The 15,866-nt window shown below is 42.5% G+C and overlaps 1 protein-coding gene across 2 annotated transcripts in view; it reads left to right on the plus strand.

Annotated features, from left to right (window-relative positions):
* The window catches only part of LOC126394170 (protein FAM214B), a 34,264-nt gene that overhangs the window by 5,052 nt on the left and 13,346 nt on the right, over nt 1-15,866 (plus strand). The window contains exon 2 of one of the 2 annotated variants that reach the window (XM_050050836.1): nt 10,126-10,324. The exons of the other annotated variant lie outside the window; for it this stretch is intronic. The gene's annotated coding sequence lies outside the window, so the exon portion shown is untranslated. The remainder of the gene's footprint in view (nt 1-10,125; nt 10,325-15,866) is intronic. 2 annotated transcript variants of the gene reach the window in all.

A 15,866-nucleotide genomic window follows, 5' to 3' on the forward strand; every position in this document is an offset into this window, starting at 1 on the left:
AACTTTTTCCAATATGGCGGCTTGGTCACAAACTTTTTAATTTCATAGCTAAACAGTACACTAAAACATGTTTCTGAAAACCTTTTAGACTGAAAGTTGCGTAGTAGACGTCTTGGCTCTGATTGGTTGTTTTCATCCATGTGCAGTAATGCCATAAAAAAACGCTACAAGGCGTATGTTTTTATTTTATAATAAAAGTTACCAGTTACCAAAAGTTAACAGCTTTAAATGGACCTGCACTTGTGTAGCCCCTTTCTAGTCTTCCAACCACTCAAAGCACTTATTACACTACAAGTCACATTCATCCATTCACACACTGGTGGTCAAGGCTACCTTACAATGTGCCACCTGCTACACAGCTTTACACGCACCAATGGAACAGCCATCGGGAGCAATTTGGGGTTCAGTATCTTGTACAAGGATACTTTGACATGCAGACTGGAGGAGCCAGGGATCGAATCGCTGAGCTTCTGATTAGTGGATGACCCGCTCTACCTCCGGAGCCACAGCCGCCCCCAAAACCAGGATGACAGTAATTGTTAGTCACAGCCCTAATTTTACTCTTCAAGCTCCTCAAAAGACAGGGATAGCATTTTTTTTAGCAATTTGGTGTCATCTTAAACTGAATCTATCTGTTGGTTGGGCAAAACAAACTATGTCACCGAAAATGTCACCTGGGGCTCTGGGAAGATTGTTTTTTGAAAATAATTGACAGATTAGTCAATACTGTCTTGCAGTCCTAGTTGGCAATAGGGCCGCAATGTCCACACAAATGCACACATTTGGAAACTGTAATATCTAGGTGGATAGTGGAAGCTTATACAGTCAGTAGATTGCACCAAGAAAAACTAGTTTGATATTTGTTTTTAAAGCCTGCAATGTGTGTATTTTGAGCGGTTGTAACAAACATGAAAGATGTCAAAAATCCAGTGTTGGTTAGTAAGTGGGTTGAGACTTATACTTGATCCGAATGAATGACTTAGCATACACATATACAAGCTAAATATAATTCGACACATGTTGCCAGATAGTCTGTTGATATGGCTTCATACAAGCTCCAGAAACAACGAGTAGATGTTGGAAGGCAGATGTATCTCCGTGCATTATATAGGTCAACACAGAGCTTATCAAGCTAAGACCTGTCCACTCTCTGCCCCTCTCTCTCTCGTCCTTGTCTTGCTCCCTCTGTCCATTACTCTACAATACGTTGTCATTTGTCTCGTTCCCTTCGCCCAGCATCAAAGCCCTCCCGTCTCTCTGCGCTGCCTCTTCCCCCCCCCCGTCTCTCCATCTTGTAGAGGCTGAGTGTGTGTGACAGGCCTGGGCCTTTGCATGCATCATTTGTCACTTAAATTGACTTTCACACAGAATGAAAAAATGTTTCCCTCTGGGTAACAGTGATAACCACTCTTGGATATTGATTAATGATATTTTATGTGCTGGATTTGTATATTTGGACTCACTGAAAGCTGAAACAGTCAGTCGCCCTGTAATGTTTTTTACTCATATTAAAAGAACACACATACAGTTGTGTATTTCCTGCAGGCCTGAGAGCATTAGTACATCTCATGCCTTCCCAAAGAGTTTTAAAGCTGTGGTGTGCACCTTCAAAGAGTGTGTGTGAGTGTGTGCGAGTGTGTGTGTGTTTGTTTGTTTGTTTTCCACAAAGCCTAAGAGTAACACAGTGAGAAGTAGAGCCCTGAAGCCTTTTGTTTATCACTGGGGCATATCTGTGTTTTTATTTGTATACCCACAGTTTTGGTTTTCATCAGTGTCCTGTAAATGTTTGTGTGTTTGTGTGTGTGTGCGCGTTCATGCGCCTGGCCCATCTTGTGCATCTCATCAGAGACAGGAAACAGCTGAGCGTTTCTGTCCAAACCGCTCTGATCTGAGTCCTTGGCAGGATCTCTTTTGTTTGTGGCCCAATGTAACAAGCAGAGGACACCATTAGTGTCATGACACTGTTGAGAGGCAGTCGCCAGATGGGCTGAAGAAATGACCTTTTACACAATGTCAGATTATGATCAGTGTGCTGTATGCAGGGTCGAGTGTCCAGTGACAAGCTATCGCACAAGATGAATCTGGCAGTGTGAACAACTTGTCATCAGGCATCATTACATGTATCATTAAGGTGAACAAGAATATTTTTTAATCGTTATTTTGTTGATATATTATGGGAAACTTCATAATGGCAGTGCTTTACATACTGTAATGATCGTGGGGGATCATTATGAATGTAATGGCTTATTGTCTCAGTTGAACTGACTGTTGAAGTCAGAGGTAGGTAATTAAGAAATTAATGGAGTATGTCAGCCTTGCTAACCTGCTAGGGCCATAGAGATGGCAGTGTTGGTTGGTCCACCCACCACTATTGAATAAATTCCCTTGAAATTTGCTACAGACATCCATAATGCCGAGAGGGTGAATCCTAATGACTCTGGTGAAGCCCTGACATTTTTAATGGAGTGCTGCTAGCAGGTCAAAATTTTCACTTTCAGCCTGTCACCATGTCTGAAATCATATACTGTACACTGCCTACCCAATATGCGTACTATCGTTCAACTCACGTTTCTGTGAATACACAGTAGTGTGTGTCTTTTCGTATGCACTGAGAAGTAATTACCACTTCACTTTGTCAGAGCTTCCTTGCCATTTGGAGACGTGTTACCATGGTAATCGGTAACAACCTCAGCTCTACCATTAATTTAAAAACAATTTTAAAACTATATTACGCCTAGCAAAGTAAAATCTTACATACTTACACTTAAATGGAAGTGTTACTGACGACATAGAGCTGTCTTGGTCGCTGTCCATTATGAGTGTTGTCCTCCACCGCTTTGCACTGAGGGATATTTAGGCCTGCAAAGTGTCCAGTGTTTAATATTTCACCTGAAATAGTACAAAATTCACATGGTATTGGTTTCGCACATATAAAAAAATCTCACATACTTTTTTATCCTACTAAAAAGCATGTTAGTATGGATTTCTTCGACACAGCCTTTGAAGTATTGCAACATCTGCTACATAGATTAGCAAAACATTTATGTGGTAACCAGATGATGTACAGTGTCCTAGTGTCCTTGGTGATGCCCTGACTGTTTCTCTAGCACCCACAGTGGTTGGCATTTGTAGTTTATGTGGTTTGTGTGCAGCTTGGATTTGGTGTTTGCTGAATTAGAGAGTCAGTATCATATTTTATGCAGAGAAGCATGTTGACATTAAACTGAAAGGTGTTTGCATGTAACGTGATACATTGGCGGCTTTCATACAAAGGAAAACAGCCCATGTCCAAGTCATTTAGGTTGCTTGTTTTTTGTCCGGTTGCCTATTTTGATTTGGATGCATGTTAGTAACTTCATATATAGAGTGTGTACAGCCTCGTCATAGGGTTCAAACACAGAGTAACAACTCTTGTAGTAGTATTATTAACTGCTGCTTAACGACTGCAAGCGTGTGTGTGTGTGTGTGTGTGTGTGTGTGTGTGTGTGTGTGTGTGTGTGTGTTGGACTGATCTCAGGATTAACCCTCACCAGACCTCTCTGCCCTTCACCCTGTAACCCCCCCCCAACCAAAATGGATGAGCTGCTCTCTGTGTATGTGTGTGACTATAAACATGCATGTGTGCACTCTTCACTTGTATTTAAGTTAAGGTACACACTTGTCCTTTATGTCATTGTGAAGTTTTGCTTTGTTTCCTTCCCATTTCCTCTGTTGCAAAGTGGTCACCTATAAATGTGAATATATGTGAGCTAACTGCTGTTGTAATCTATGGTCGTCTGGTTATAGTAAAGATATACCCTGGTCAGATATTAGTGAGCTACAGCAGTGACTGTGATGTTCTTTCTTTTCATTTCAATGCCCAGATGGCAGGCTGGACCACATTCAGCTGTTACCAGTCTGAGTGGTGCAACACCACCATGCTGTGAGAGTTCTCCAAGCATGAAAGGGGAGAAAAGGAATTGATTTGAACTGAAGGAAGATGGACAGGGGGGAAAAAAACGCCAAAGGCCAGGAGAAGAGGGGAGAGAAAGAAACACACATAGACACAGAGAGTGAGGTGAAGAGACAGAGAGAGAGGTAAAATGACAGGCAGCTGGATTCAGGGTGAAGGAGTTGGACTGGGAGGGAAGGGAGGATAGGTGGAGAGAGAAAGAGAGGGCTTTATTTCCTGTCCTCCATGAATAGGCAACATATTTCTCTGGAACATTCCATCCTCTGAGCTGGCCCGGCCTGTCACCAAGACTCAGGGTGCCACACTCCTCCCCATCTCTGCATTTCTTCCCAGTGCACTCTCCTCTGTCCTTGTGCATTACAGTCATTACTCGGTTGTTTACTTGAAGTGTTTCGTCCGAACTTACTGACCAGATACCTGAAAAGCATCGCAGAGTAAACTTCGACTCCTGTGAGTGGAAGGATCAGATATTAGTCATGACATAACATTAGCATGAGGTGTAAATTACACTGGATCTAACTTGATTACACCAAACATGAATCATTTCTGTGAGGAAATTTAATCACCGCAGCCGATTTATAGGATACACAAAAGAAAAATTTCCACACATGCAGAATCTAGTCGTGAATGGTGGAAATTATTGCAGAAGTGGATGGAAAGGCATATTTGGTAATGGAAAAACAAACAGGAGTTATTTCAGGAATGCTTTATTTGGACAGTCCAGTGTTTAAAATGGACCAACATAAAGTCTATGTTCAGCAATGTCTATTTGCTGCATCTGCCTGATTTAAACCTAACAGTCAGACCCAGATTTAATCAGACACTGTAATATCAATTGACACTTTAAAGTTAAATGCTTATCCTTAAATAGACATGTCTCTCTCCGGCTTTGTAAATCTATTTATCAACAGGCAGCTGGTCAAACATGCCCCTCCAGACAGAGTTCATCTTACTGGATTGTTACAGTGCTCTAGAAATGTAAATATAAAGCAAGCGCTCTGGGTGGGAAACAGCCTGCAGGAACTGGTTATTTGATGTTGGTAAAGATTTGGTTGTGGGTTTTTGGCCGGGGTTATAGCAGTTAAACTGGTAGATAAGCATCTTATTCAAAGATCTGGTTCCACTGTAAAAATCCAGTTGTCTACAGAGAGAAAGTGGGATGCACATGACGCTCTGGCCTGCAGAGAAATAAAGGCTGAAATGTTGAAAACCGAAAGCAGTTAATGTTATTACCATGTGGTGACACATAATAATCGAGGCTGCTAAAAATAGAAAATGAAGACTAAGACAAAAAGCATGTGCTGTAAAAGTAAGAAAACTTGCACTGAAAATGGGAAGGGTGTTATATTTATTGGTGAAGGTTCTCAGTCATCCAGGTTATGGTAATCTTAAGTGCTGTATCATATCGTTGTCATCTGAGCGCAGACCTTTTTTCAAAACGAAAATGAGAAACGATTCTGTTTTCAGTGGATTGTTTTTGAGCGGCCTTAGCTGACTTATTATTTTCAGTTTAAGGATGCATAAAGCTTCTGAATGCACACTGTGGATATAAACTTTAGCAGAATAGCTGAATAGGCAACTGAACCTGCTTGAGTTTCTTGAAGACGTTTAACCTCTCATCCAAGAGGCTTCTTCAGTTTGGATGAGAGGTGAAAGGTCTTCAAGAAACCCAAGAAACTCCAGTTGCCTACGATAAAGCACTTAAGGTGTTATATTTATTTTTACAAATGTTTTAAAATTGCTGTAAACGGACAGTTTACCCCCAAATCCAAAACACATATTTTCCTCTTACCTGTAGTGCTATTTATCAATCTAGATCATTTTGGTGTGAGTTGCTGAGTGTTGGAGATATCAGCCGCTCGACAGCGATGCCTCTTTCCAGAAATCATGACTCGGTTACTCAAGATAATCCACAGAGCAGAACCTCTGAGCAGTTTCATGTAGGAACTATTTTTTCTCTACTGAACTACATCCTCCAACCTTACCCCTGCGCAGAGGGGAGTGTGCATCTACTGCTAACTCACTGAGTAGTACTGCTGAGCAGACTAACGTTACAGACATTAACGTTTAATGTTGCACTGTCACGAGCACGAGCCTCTTGTCCATGAGAAGACGCACACTTCCCTTTTGGGCAGTGATACGGTTGGCAGGTGCAGTTCGGTAGTAAGAAAATAGTTACTACATTAAACTGCTCACGAGTGCCATCTAGTTCCATTATATTCAAGGGAAGGCAGACTTCACTGTGGCTGATATCTCCAACGCTCGGCAACTAGCACCAAAATAATCAAGATTGTTAAGTAGCACTACAGGAAAGAGGGAAAATATGTATTTTGGAATTTGAATTTATGCTTCACAGGCCAAAGGGGGCAAGAAAGTTGGTTTAATACACTGGTGTTTGTCACTGTAAACACCAACCTTCCTACAATATTTCTACCTTATTACAGCATACTAGTCCCCTCAAACGTTGCTGTAAAACCAAACATATTGCATCACAAAATTCAAATGGATCTGAGCCAGCAAGTCAAAGCATCAGTGTTTTTGATATCTAATATTTGTAGATATCAGCTGTGAAATTTGCTTCTACACACCCGAGACTTGTTTATGTCCGCTGCATGGCTGCAGCTCGCTCTCCTTACTGTCTTGTTGGAGAGAAGACATACACCTCTTAAAGACACGTCTCCATGTGTGAACTAATAACACACTTTCGAGCATGCCACAGACACAGACGCCAACAAATGCAGGGGTCCATGGCCCTTTACACATTTTCAGTAGCACACGCACACACATGCACACCGACACATGCACACTTTCCTTTCCCACCCTTCCTCCACCTTCCTCTTCCTCTCCTCCTTTTGTTCTCTTCCTCCCAGAGAAGGAGGGGGTATTAGACCTTGTTTTTGATATTTAAAACTGGTTATTTAACACTGTGACTAAGTGATTTACTCGAGGAAGTTTTGGGCTGGTAGAGTCCGATCGAAGCTTTTCAGTTTCTGAAGGCTATGACTGTTTAGTGCTGGTGGGTAAAAAAACCCCAAAACACAGCTGGTGTCACTTTGAGAGGCCCAGAAAAAACAAGGTATGCACGAGTGTCAACGTGCAGTGTATTCACATGCCATCGCTGAAAATCCAACCGCAACGTCGTGACATAGACATCAAAACAAACACGGCCATGCTCTCAAGTCATGATTGCATCAATGCGTGTGTTTAATGGAATGTGAATGAGTGAGTGTTTTCAGTGCTTCTTTTTCCTCAGCTGCACTCAGAGAGCCCTTGAATGGAGGAGGTGTCTTCTCAGAGAAGACACACCTCTTTTTTCCAAATATGGAAGGCAACATGGGCTCTTAAAGGGACAGTGTTTGAGAGCATGTGTTTGTGTCTGTTGAAACACAAGATCCTAAATGAGCAGAAATTTCCCATTGTTACAGTTTTTACAGGCTTTGCAGTTAAAAGCAGCAACCAAGTCAGTTTTACGACAGAAACCATGCCTCACTGCAATCTGCCCCTTTCTCTCTGTCAGTTCATCTTCCTCTTTCTATATCTTGCTGTCTGTGTCTTCTACGCCTTCTGCCTCCCCCTCCTCTCTCTCCCCTATCCCCACATCTCTATATTTGGAGGTACGAAGCTGAAGCTCAGTGTTGTTTTTCCAAACCTCATCTCAACTGGCTTTACAGTTCACACACCCGCACCAAAACAACTGTGACATACTTTCACGCATATCTATACAAAGTGCATCCATCTACATGCTTGTGAAGTTGAAACAGTTGGTAAAGTAGTTAATCAACAGAGGTTTATTCTAGTACAATTTTGATAATTGATTAATCGTTTGAGTCCATTTTCAAACAAACATTTTCAATCATTCCTTCTGAAATGTCAGGATTTGATGTTTTATTTGACTTAAATGATAGTTGAATACATTTTTCTGGGTTTTGAACTGTTAGTTGAGAAAATATAAGACATTTTCCCTCTGTCTTCCAACAGTTTTTGGGCTATATGATTAATGTTTTAATAAAGAAAATAATTGACAGATTAAGCAATCATAAAAATAATACATGCACGCAGACTGTTTGAGAGCATTGCAACCAAAGCAGGACATTTTAATGCTGTAATCTCCATATACACTGCACAGATGAATAAAAAATTAAATAGTGTAGCATAGTAAACTGGTGCTTAAACTGTTCAGCTGCTTGTTGAATGAAGTGCAAGGAGTTAAGATAAAGTGTAGTCTCACAAATAAGGATATGCATTGTATTACATAAAAGAATTGTTCATATAACAACAGCTAAACGCTCACTAACTCCACACGCTCCCTATGTCACCATCTGTATTATATTTTAAATGCAGTTCAGAATCAACACGACAGTTTTATGCATCTGGAAGAGCCTGTGCTTATGTTATTCCATCATTATGAGATATTGTATTCCTACTTATTTTGAGATAAGGCACTCCAACTTCAAATCACACATTAAAGTTGAAGGATTTTACAATCTGTACAGCATATGACACAATATAGACTTAGGTTAAGGAAAAGCTTCAGCTCTAGCTCCAAAAGCTGCATGCCCCCTTCATCTTTCTGCATGATGGAGATAACTTACAGCATATAGTGAAGCAGCAGAAACTGGTTCTGGGCACAGACGCAGGGAGTCGCAGATGGAAACTGAGCAGGAGTCAGATAAAGACAGTGACTAAAACATAAACACACAGGGAGCTATCAATAGGTTTGTCTCACATGTCTCAGTCAGCGAACATCTGATAACAAGTCAACCCCGGTTCCCTAAATAAGGATAAAGCACGATCGGGTGTTTGTGTCTGTAACAAAAGGGCCGGGCGAAGCTCGGCTGCTAAATATGTGTGCATGACGCCTTCAAGTATGTTTTGTGCACAGTGCTTTAACTTGTGTAATCTCCACCTGCAATGTGTGTGCATGTGTGAGTGTGATCATGAGGTTAAGAGCGAGCACGCCAGTGTGTGTTGCACTTGCTTGCACTGTGCGCACTTTAACCACATCACTCTGTTCGAAATAGTTCTTGCCTAGTCAACATGCTGCTCCTTATTAGCTCACAGATGGCGAAATACACACACACACAAACAGCTGAGGGTTGCTCCTGGTACTCAGCTGATAAACTTTTTCACATGCACTTCATTCTCTATCTGTACTCCAGCAGCAGATAAGCCCTCTGCCTTTGTGCACGTGTACATTTCATGCTACACACAGAGTGCCTTTGTGTGTGACTGAACAAAGACGGCAAAGGACTTGCATAGATATTTACATCTTTATTCTCTGTGGCATTAACCTCTTTATGTACTGTTGTTTTTGAACTCACACACAGACACACAACCAAACTTGGGGTCTGGCACACTATGGGAAGAGATAACACAGGTTAAACACTGCACACAAAACATGCTTGAAGCTGTCAAGGACACATATTTAACACACAAACACACACTGTTTGAGGAAAGTGCTCTTCTGTCTCATACTTCTGCAGAACAGGCCGAGCAGGAGCAGGTGGGCGGGGTTTTAGTTACCCTCTCCACCTCCCCCCCTTTCACTCCCTCCCCCCGGCCAATCAGGACCTCAGTCGCTACAGCTGACCCCCCTTTTCTGTGGCCAATCAGCTGTCTGCGCCACCCACCCCCCCTTCTTTCCCCTGTATGCCTTCACTGCTGAGTGAGCAAAGCACGCCTCGGTCTATCAGCTGAGAGGAAACGACAGAAAGAAAACACATAGAGAGAAAGACAGAGAGGGTAGGGTAGGGTAGCGAGGAAGGGTTGAAAGGAGGGGCCTGTGAGTGGATAGAGGAAGAGAAGAGAGGGTGAGGAAGAGGAGGAATGGGAGGAGAGGAAAAGGGGAACGCGAGCATGTGAAGGGGCTTTTGTATTCAAGATATTTTGGAGGGGCGCGAATGAGAGAAAGGAAGAAAGAGGGCGGGCGGGGAGCAGGAGAGAGAAAAGGAGAGGGAGGGAAGAACGAGATGGGTGAGGGGTGAGACTTGTTGATGGGTTTTCAGATTTGGTGTGTGACTGAGGGTGGAGAGAGGTAGACAGGAAGAAAACAAAATACAGAGAGAGAGAGAGAGAGAGAGCTAGTGCAGGCTACCAGGCCCTTCTCTCAAAACAAGCAGAGGAAGGCAGAACAAGTTGACTTATCTCTGTCTTTCTCAACACCACCTATTCAGGAGGAAGGAAGCAAAGACAGACAGCAAACCGGAGAGTCAAGAGCGAGAGAGAGCAGCCTGACCCAGTGGAAAGAGAAGCACAGAGGAGGACAGACAGAAAAGGCAGCAGAGTTACCCATCCAGCCACCAGACGAAACAGAGGAAGGAAGGAGAGAGGCAGAGACTGAGACAGCGAGATAAACCCCATCTCTCTAAGAGGGTGAGTTTCATAAGTTCCCCTGCTGTCAAGCCAAGTGTAGTAATGTTGCTCCTGTCATATTGTCAGCTGGGCTCGGGTGACTCAACGTCTCCTAAAATGGCCACATGAAAGGCAGACAGATAGATAGGCAGGCAGGCAGGCAGGCAGGCAGACATACAGACAGAGGGAGGGAGGGAGAGACAGAAAGGGACCCCGTGTCAAACAGCATTCTCAGCAACTATGTCACTGAGCCAGCTTAGTTTAGATCTCTGTGCCTGCCCAGCTTTGGTGTAACACTGTCTCACTCAGAGGTTTATCATTTTCAGTCAACTTAACCTGTCTCCTGTCACTTTTTGCTCTGTCTTTGTTGCTTCCTGTCTTCTGTCTTTGTCTGAGACGCGCGCGCGCGCACACACACACACACACACACACACACACACACACACACACACACACACACACACACAGTCTGCTGTCATTCCATCCCCTTATGCACAGTGACATCAGATTTCCAAACTCTAGATGGCCCCTGTAACCTAATCAACAGGTGATTGCTAGGAACTTTTTTTGTGTCAGAGAACATGCACATAAGTGTGTGTGTGTCAGTGTGTTTATCAGCCTCCAGGCACGGCACAGGCCAGGGAGTAACTTGGGCGGAGTTCTGCTGAAAGTTGATGAGACAATCGGGGCCTTTGGGAGGCTGCTAACTTCATGCTGATGTTGTCACACCTCCGATAAAGGCTGAGTGTAGAGGGTGGATTGAGGACGCAAGGAGGGCAGAGTGCAGCTAGTGAGGACAGTGTTTACAGAAGGCCCATTCAAGATCGGCTCGTATAACTCATTGACAACAACTAAGTAAACTGTAGGGGATAGTTGGGCAAAAAGTTGGAAGTGTGGAAGACACCCAGGCATCGAATCAGCCAGCACTTTTTATATAATTTGGTTGTTGGATGTTTTTGTTGTTAGTCAGTACAGCTGAGAACTCCACCTTTAAGAAGGACATTTAACAGGATGTCGATTTCTCGATGAGTAGGTATGTTTTTGTGTGTTTAGGATGAAATAGACAAACACAAGCCAGAAGAACAACATTGTTTTGTGATGACTGTCTGCCTCTGCGTGGCAAAAACTAAAAGAGAGCATGAAATATTAGTGTCTATGATATATAACATAGTCATGAGCAAGTATCCAGCCCAGCCACCTAGGATCTAGACATTATTCACATATTTTTTTTGACTGATTCCCTCAAGGGGAGGAAAAACATATGCTGAGAATGAGTAAAGTTTCCCTCAGGAGCCACTTGTTTTACTTTACTTGAGTTTGCAACTCTATTGGCTTTTGAATGTTGTGGATTTACAGTACTACATACTTTGCCAGGTACCAGACAGAACTGTAAAGTTGTTTCACTCTGTTTTTGTCTTCAGTTTGACATTCCGTCCACTGTAACCAATTTCTGTGGGGGAAGAGGATTTGATTTTTTCCTAACCTATCACTGGCAACCTCACTTTAAGTCCACACTGATGCATATTCATGGCAACATACCTGTTTTGCCGGAGTTTGAAGAGTAGAGTGGAGCGAAAACAAACTATGATGTTGGGTGTTACTGAGCAGACATGTAGGTTTAGAACAGCCTCGATAGCAGTATCCTTCTTGTAACAGTGCTCGCCATTGTCATTATTACTCCTGTCACAAACTGGCTCAGTGAATGTGACAAGTAGGGAGTCCAAACAAAAGATTTAGTTAAAAACAACCAGAATTTATTAAACTAAGACTAACTCTGAATGTGTAGGTCAGCAAAGTCAGTGGTGAAAGCCATGCATGCATGTGAGTCAGGTGTGCTGCGGAGGTGTTGTAGGTGCAAACCAAAAACCAATGAGGCAGGGAGGATGTCTGCTGTAAGAAAGAAGAGAGTGAGTGAAAACATGAGGCAGCTTTCATAGCTCAGAAGGCCCAGGTGAGCTCAATCAAGGCAACCGCCCTCCCATGTCAACCAACTGCCTGATGAGGTTGGTTGGAACATCCTCCAAGACGGTGGGAGGGGCATCACAACTCCTTATTGGTTTTGTTGCACAGCTTGACAACAGCTTGACAATGGCGTTAGTCCTGCACATGGCACTGATTGGCTGCTTAAGTCCCACTGCAGTGCTCATTGAGAAACTGCTGTTTTATGTTACATTGTCAGAAGAATCAGTCACTATAAACTTATTGAAGTGGGCAAATTCGAAGGTCTGGACCCAGGTAACTACATACCTGTTTAAAATATAATGTAATATGAACAATATTTTGTATTATAATGTAAGAATATAATCTCTAAACGTGCTTGGGAGCAGGCAAGTTTTTGTAAATACAGACAACTGTTAACTGTTAGCGGCTGTTTTTCTCCCATAAACAATTTCTCAAAGCTTGAATGCAGCTATTATCCAAGAACATTCTGTTTTAAAAAAAATAATGAATCATGCATTTGTTTTATCTGTTGCATTTCTGATGAGGATCATAAACAAGCCCAAGTTAAGAGTCACTGCCATTGTTTGTTGTATTTTCCTTTGAGTATTTTTATGCTGAAAGAGAGACAGTGACTTTGAATGTTTGTGTGCCTGCGTTTGTGTGTGTGTGTGTGTGTGTGTGTGTGTGTGTGTGTGTGTGTGTGTGTGTACACAAGCGTGCAGCCTCTGGGTGTTGTGATGAATGGGCACAGGCCAAATGTCAGGGTATTTTCTTACGATAGGTGGTGGCTGTGATCTCTGCCCCTTACAATCCAACACATTTCACTGAGAGCTAGTTTCTAGGTCAGAGTGATCCGCAAACCTCCTGATGACAAGTCTGTGCATACTTTTGTCTGTTTCAGTCCACCCATGTGCAACTTTTCAAAGTTTACAGGGCGCAACAGGGCCTGAAGTGCACTCTGGTCTGTTTTGCAGATGTTTTCGGTTAACATACTGATGCTCCAGTTACCACGCCGATGACTGACGAGTGTCTCAGTCTAATAAGCTCTTAATTGGCTGTCCAGTGGAACTAACCCAGTGTGTGCAAATCATTTGCCACTCTTAGATCGGCAGGCTTTGTGTTAGCTTTTAACCACTGACTCTCTCATGATGATGAAATTACACGCATCTGGTCCTCCTGATGTTCCATAAGTCATCTGACCTCAGACTGTTGGCCTTTGACCTCACGACCACAGCTCCTTCCTTGGCCTAAAGGAACACACAGACTTGCATATATTTCAAAACTCCTCAGCAGGTAAATACGCTCCTTGAAGGACATGACCATCTCCTGAACTAAACATTTGAGCTCCACAGCAGGCATCTCTCAAGTCAAAGGTATCAGACCCTTTGACCTCAGTTCTTATACATGACTTTGAGTAAGAGCTCCAGTGCTTCTTGACACTGTTTGTCTTTAGTTGGGATGCCCTTGTGAACTTTGAGTTTTGGCCTTAGTTTCAGTCCACAATGACATTTCGTAGTCAGATCAGGTTTTAGACTGTTAATGAAATCTCCTGAATAGTTACCTTAAAGTGAAGTCATTATTGGAGTGGTATTTTCTCTTATTCTTTTTCTGCTGTGGAATAAATACACATATTATTGTCCTTAGTTTACTTCATCTGAAAAAACTCATTTCCTATTTCATTGTTTCAGTAAGCATGACTCAGTTTATTCTCATTTTCATCCTGAGCCAGGCCTGTGCCGAGGCAAATGATACCTCTTTTAAATGCATTTGCTCTTGGTCCCATTCACCGCTTTACTGAATCTTCATCTCATCATTGTCTGGTTTCTGTGCCCAAGTAGCCTCAATTGTTTTTCACCTGTTTTCCTCATTTGCCTTTGTTTCACCCACACATAAGCATTGTATTTCCTCCTCCTTTGTGCATGCAAATAAAACAAGGTGTGACAGAGCCAGATATGCTTTTGAACCTTTGAATTTAATAATCATATATTGTATAGCCCAGTTTTTTTCTGGGGCCATTTTCAAGAAATGATTACTCAGAGGACAGCTCTGGTGGCTCAAAAAGATTTTTTAAAATCTAGAAAGGTTCACTGATATACACAGGAGGTTGCCATTTGGTACATCATTATTTTAAGGCTGTGTGCTAACAAGTGTCAGACCTGCTTCTTTGTGCTGCATAGCCCTGAACACTCCCGAGTTGGCCCTGACATTGTGGAGCTCTGCCTGCGCCTGCTGTATTTATACCTTCCTCAAGGTCTTTGGCTGGGCTGTGGTGTCTGTTTGTTCCCCTTATCCTCCCTCTTCTCTCTCTCTCTCTCTGTTTGGGTGTTTCCTTCTTATCAGATGTTTCTCATTACTTTGTCTGTGTCATCTCATCATTTCTACTCTCGCTCGGTCTCTTTATGAACGATTGCTCGCTGGTCCACTTCCAGAGGTGCTGCAGATGTTACATTGAGATTGCACCTGGCCTGTCAGTGATGTGTAAACATCTTAATGCTTCATGTCAGCAGCGTTCAATCAAGTAAATGTGAGATGAATTTTGAAGGTCATGATTTTTTTTGAATAATGATAGCTATGAATAATAGAGTGGTGCAGGAGGGAGTCCTTAAACCTGGAATTGAGTTTGCATTTTTGCTCATGCGGTTCATTTTTAAGTCAATGGAATTTTTGAATGGGTTTTTGGTTAGATGCCTGACCTTAAGATTTTCAAGTTTTGTTGTACAACATATATTCTTCAGTAAATACCCCACTTGTGGATTGTGAAGCTTTTATGAGTCCTAAAAAAGGAGATTGCTAACAAGTAGCTTAATTAGACTACAGAGGTTGTTGCTGGAAAAGGTTTTACAGCCTTGTTGTAGTAGCAACTGTGTAGTCAAGCGACCATGATGTAGTTTGTTTTTGCCTCATGTTAGCTGTGTGCTTCTGGCGATTGCATTTAAGCTTCACGAATCACAAAATGGTGTGCATTTGTGAAGATTAAATTGCTGAACAACACATATAAGTGTCATAAACCTTTGTTTGCCACAGAGCTTATTTTTCTGCAATAATCCAAAATCCAATGGAAAAATCATGCTGGCTTTTTGTCGAGGGAACCAGGGCGACCCTAACATCTGAGCTGGCCCACAAGAAAATGTCATCCCTGGAATACTCTACAGATTTTAAATGGAAAATGTAATGATTTTATGTAGATAATAAAAATGTTTCATTTACTCATATTGGCAACATTGGTTCACTGAAGTTGCAAAAAGTAGGTTTTTATATATACATGGCTATTACAGTAAGTGTGCACAGGTCATGTGCATTTTACACAGATCAGATTATACCGGTAGACCAGTCGTGAACATGGGAAGATTGCCTAAGGCAGCAGGTACGAGGGTGAGTGTATTAAAACCACTACAATGTTCAGCGATGCAGTAAAAGAGTTCTTAAGTTCTCAAGCCTGAGCTGGCACACACGCCCAGCAACCTGAAGCCTTTCTTGGGGTGAAGCCAGAGTTTTCCCCTACGGTGTTGGCTCCTGGATCAAGCCTGAAAAGGGCTGGGTAGCCTCTGCCAGTCTCCTGCTCAGCTAGTTCAAAACAAGGTCAGAAATCAAGTAGGAACTAGCACAGAGCCTTTGGGTTCTC

The sequence above is a fragment of the Epinephelus moara genome, chromosome 8 (assembly GCF_006386435.1).
Source record: "Epinephelus moara isolate mb chromosome 8, YSFRI_EMoa_1.0, whole genome shotgun sequence".
NCBI classification, from domain to species: domain Eukaryota; kingdom Metazoa; phylum Chordata; class Actinopteri; order Perciformes; family Serranidae; genus Epinephelus; species Epinephelus moara.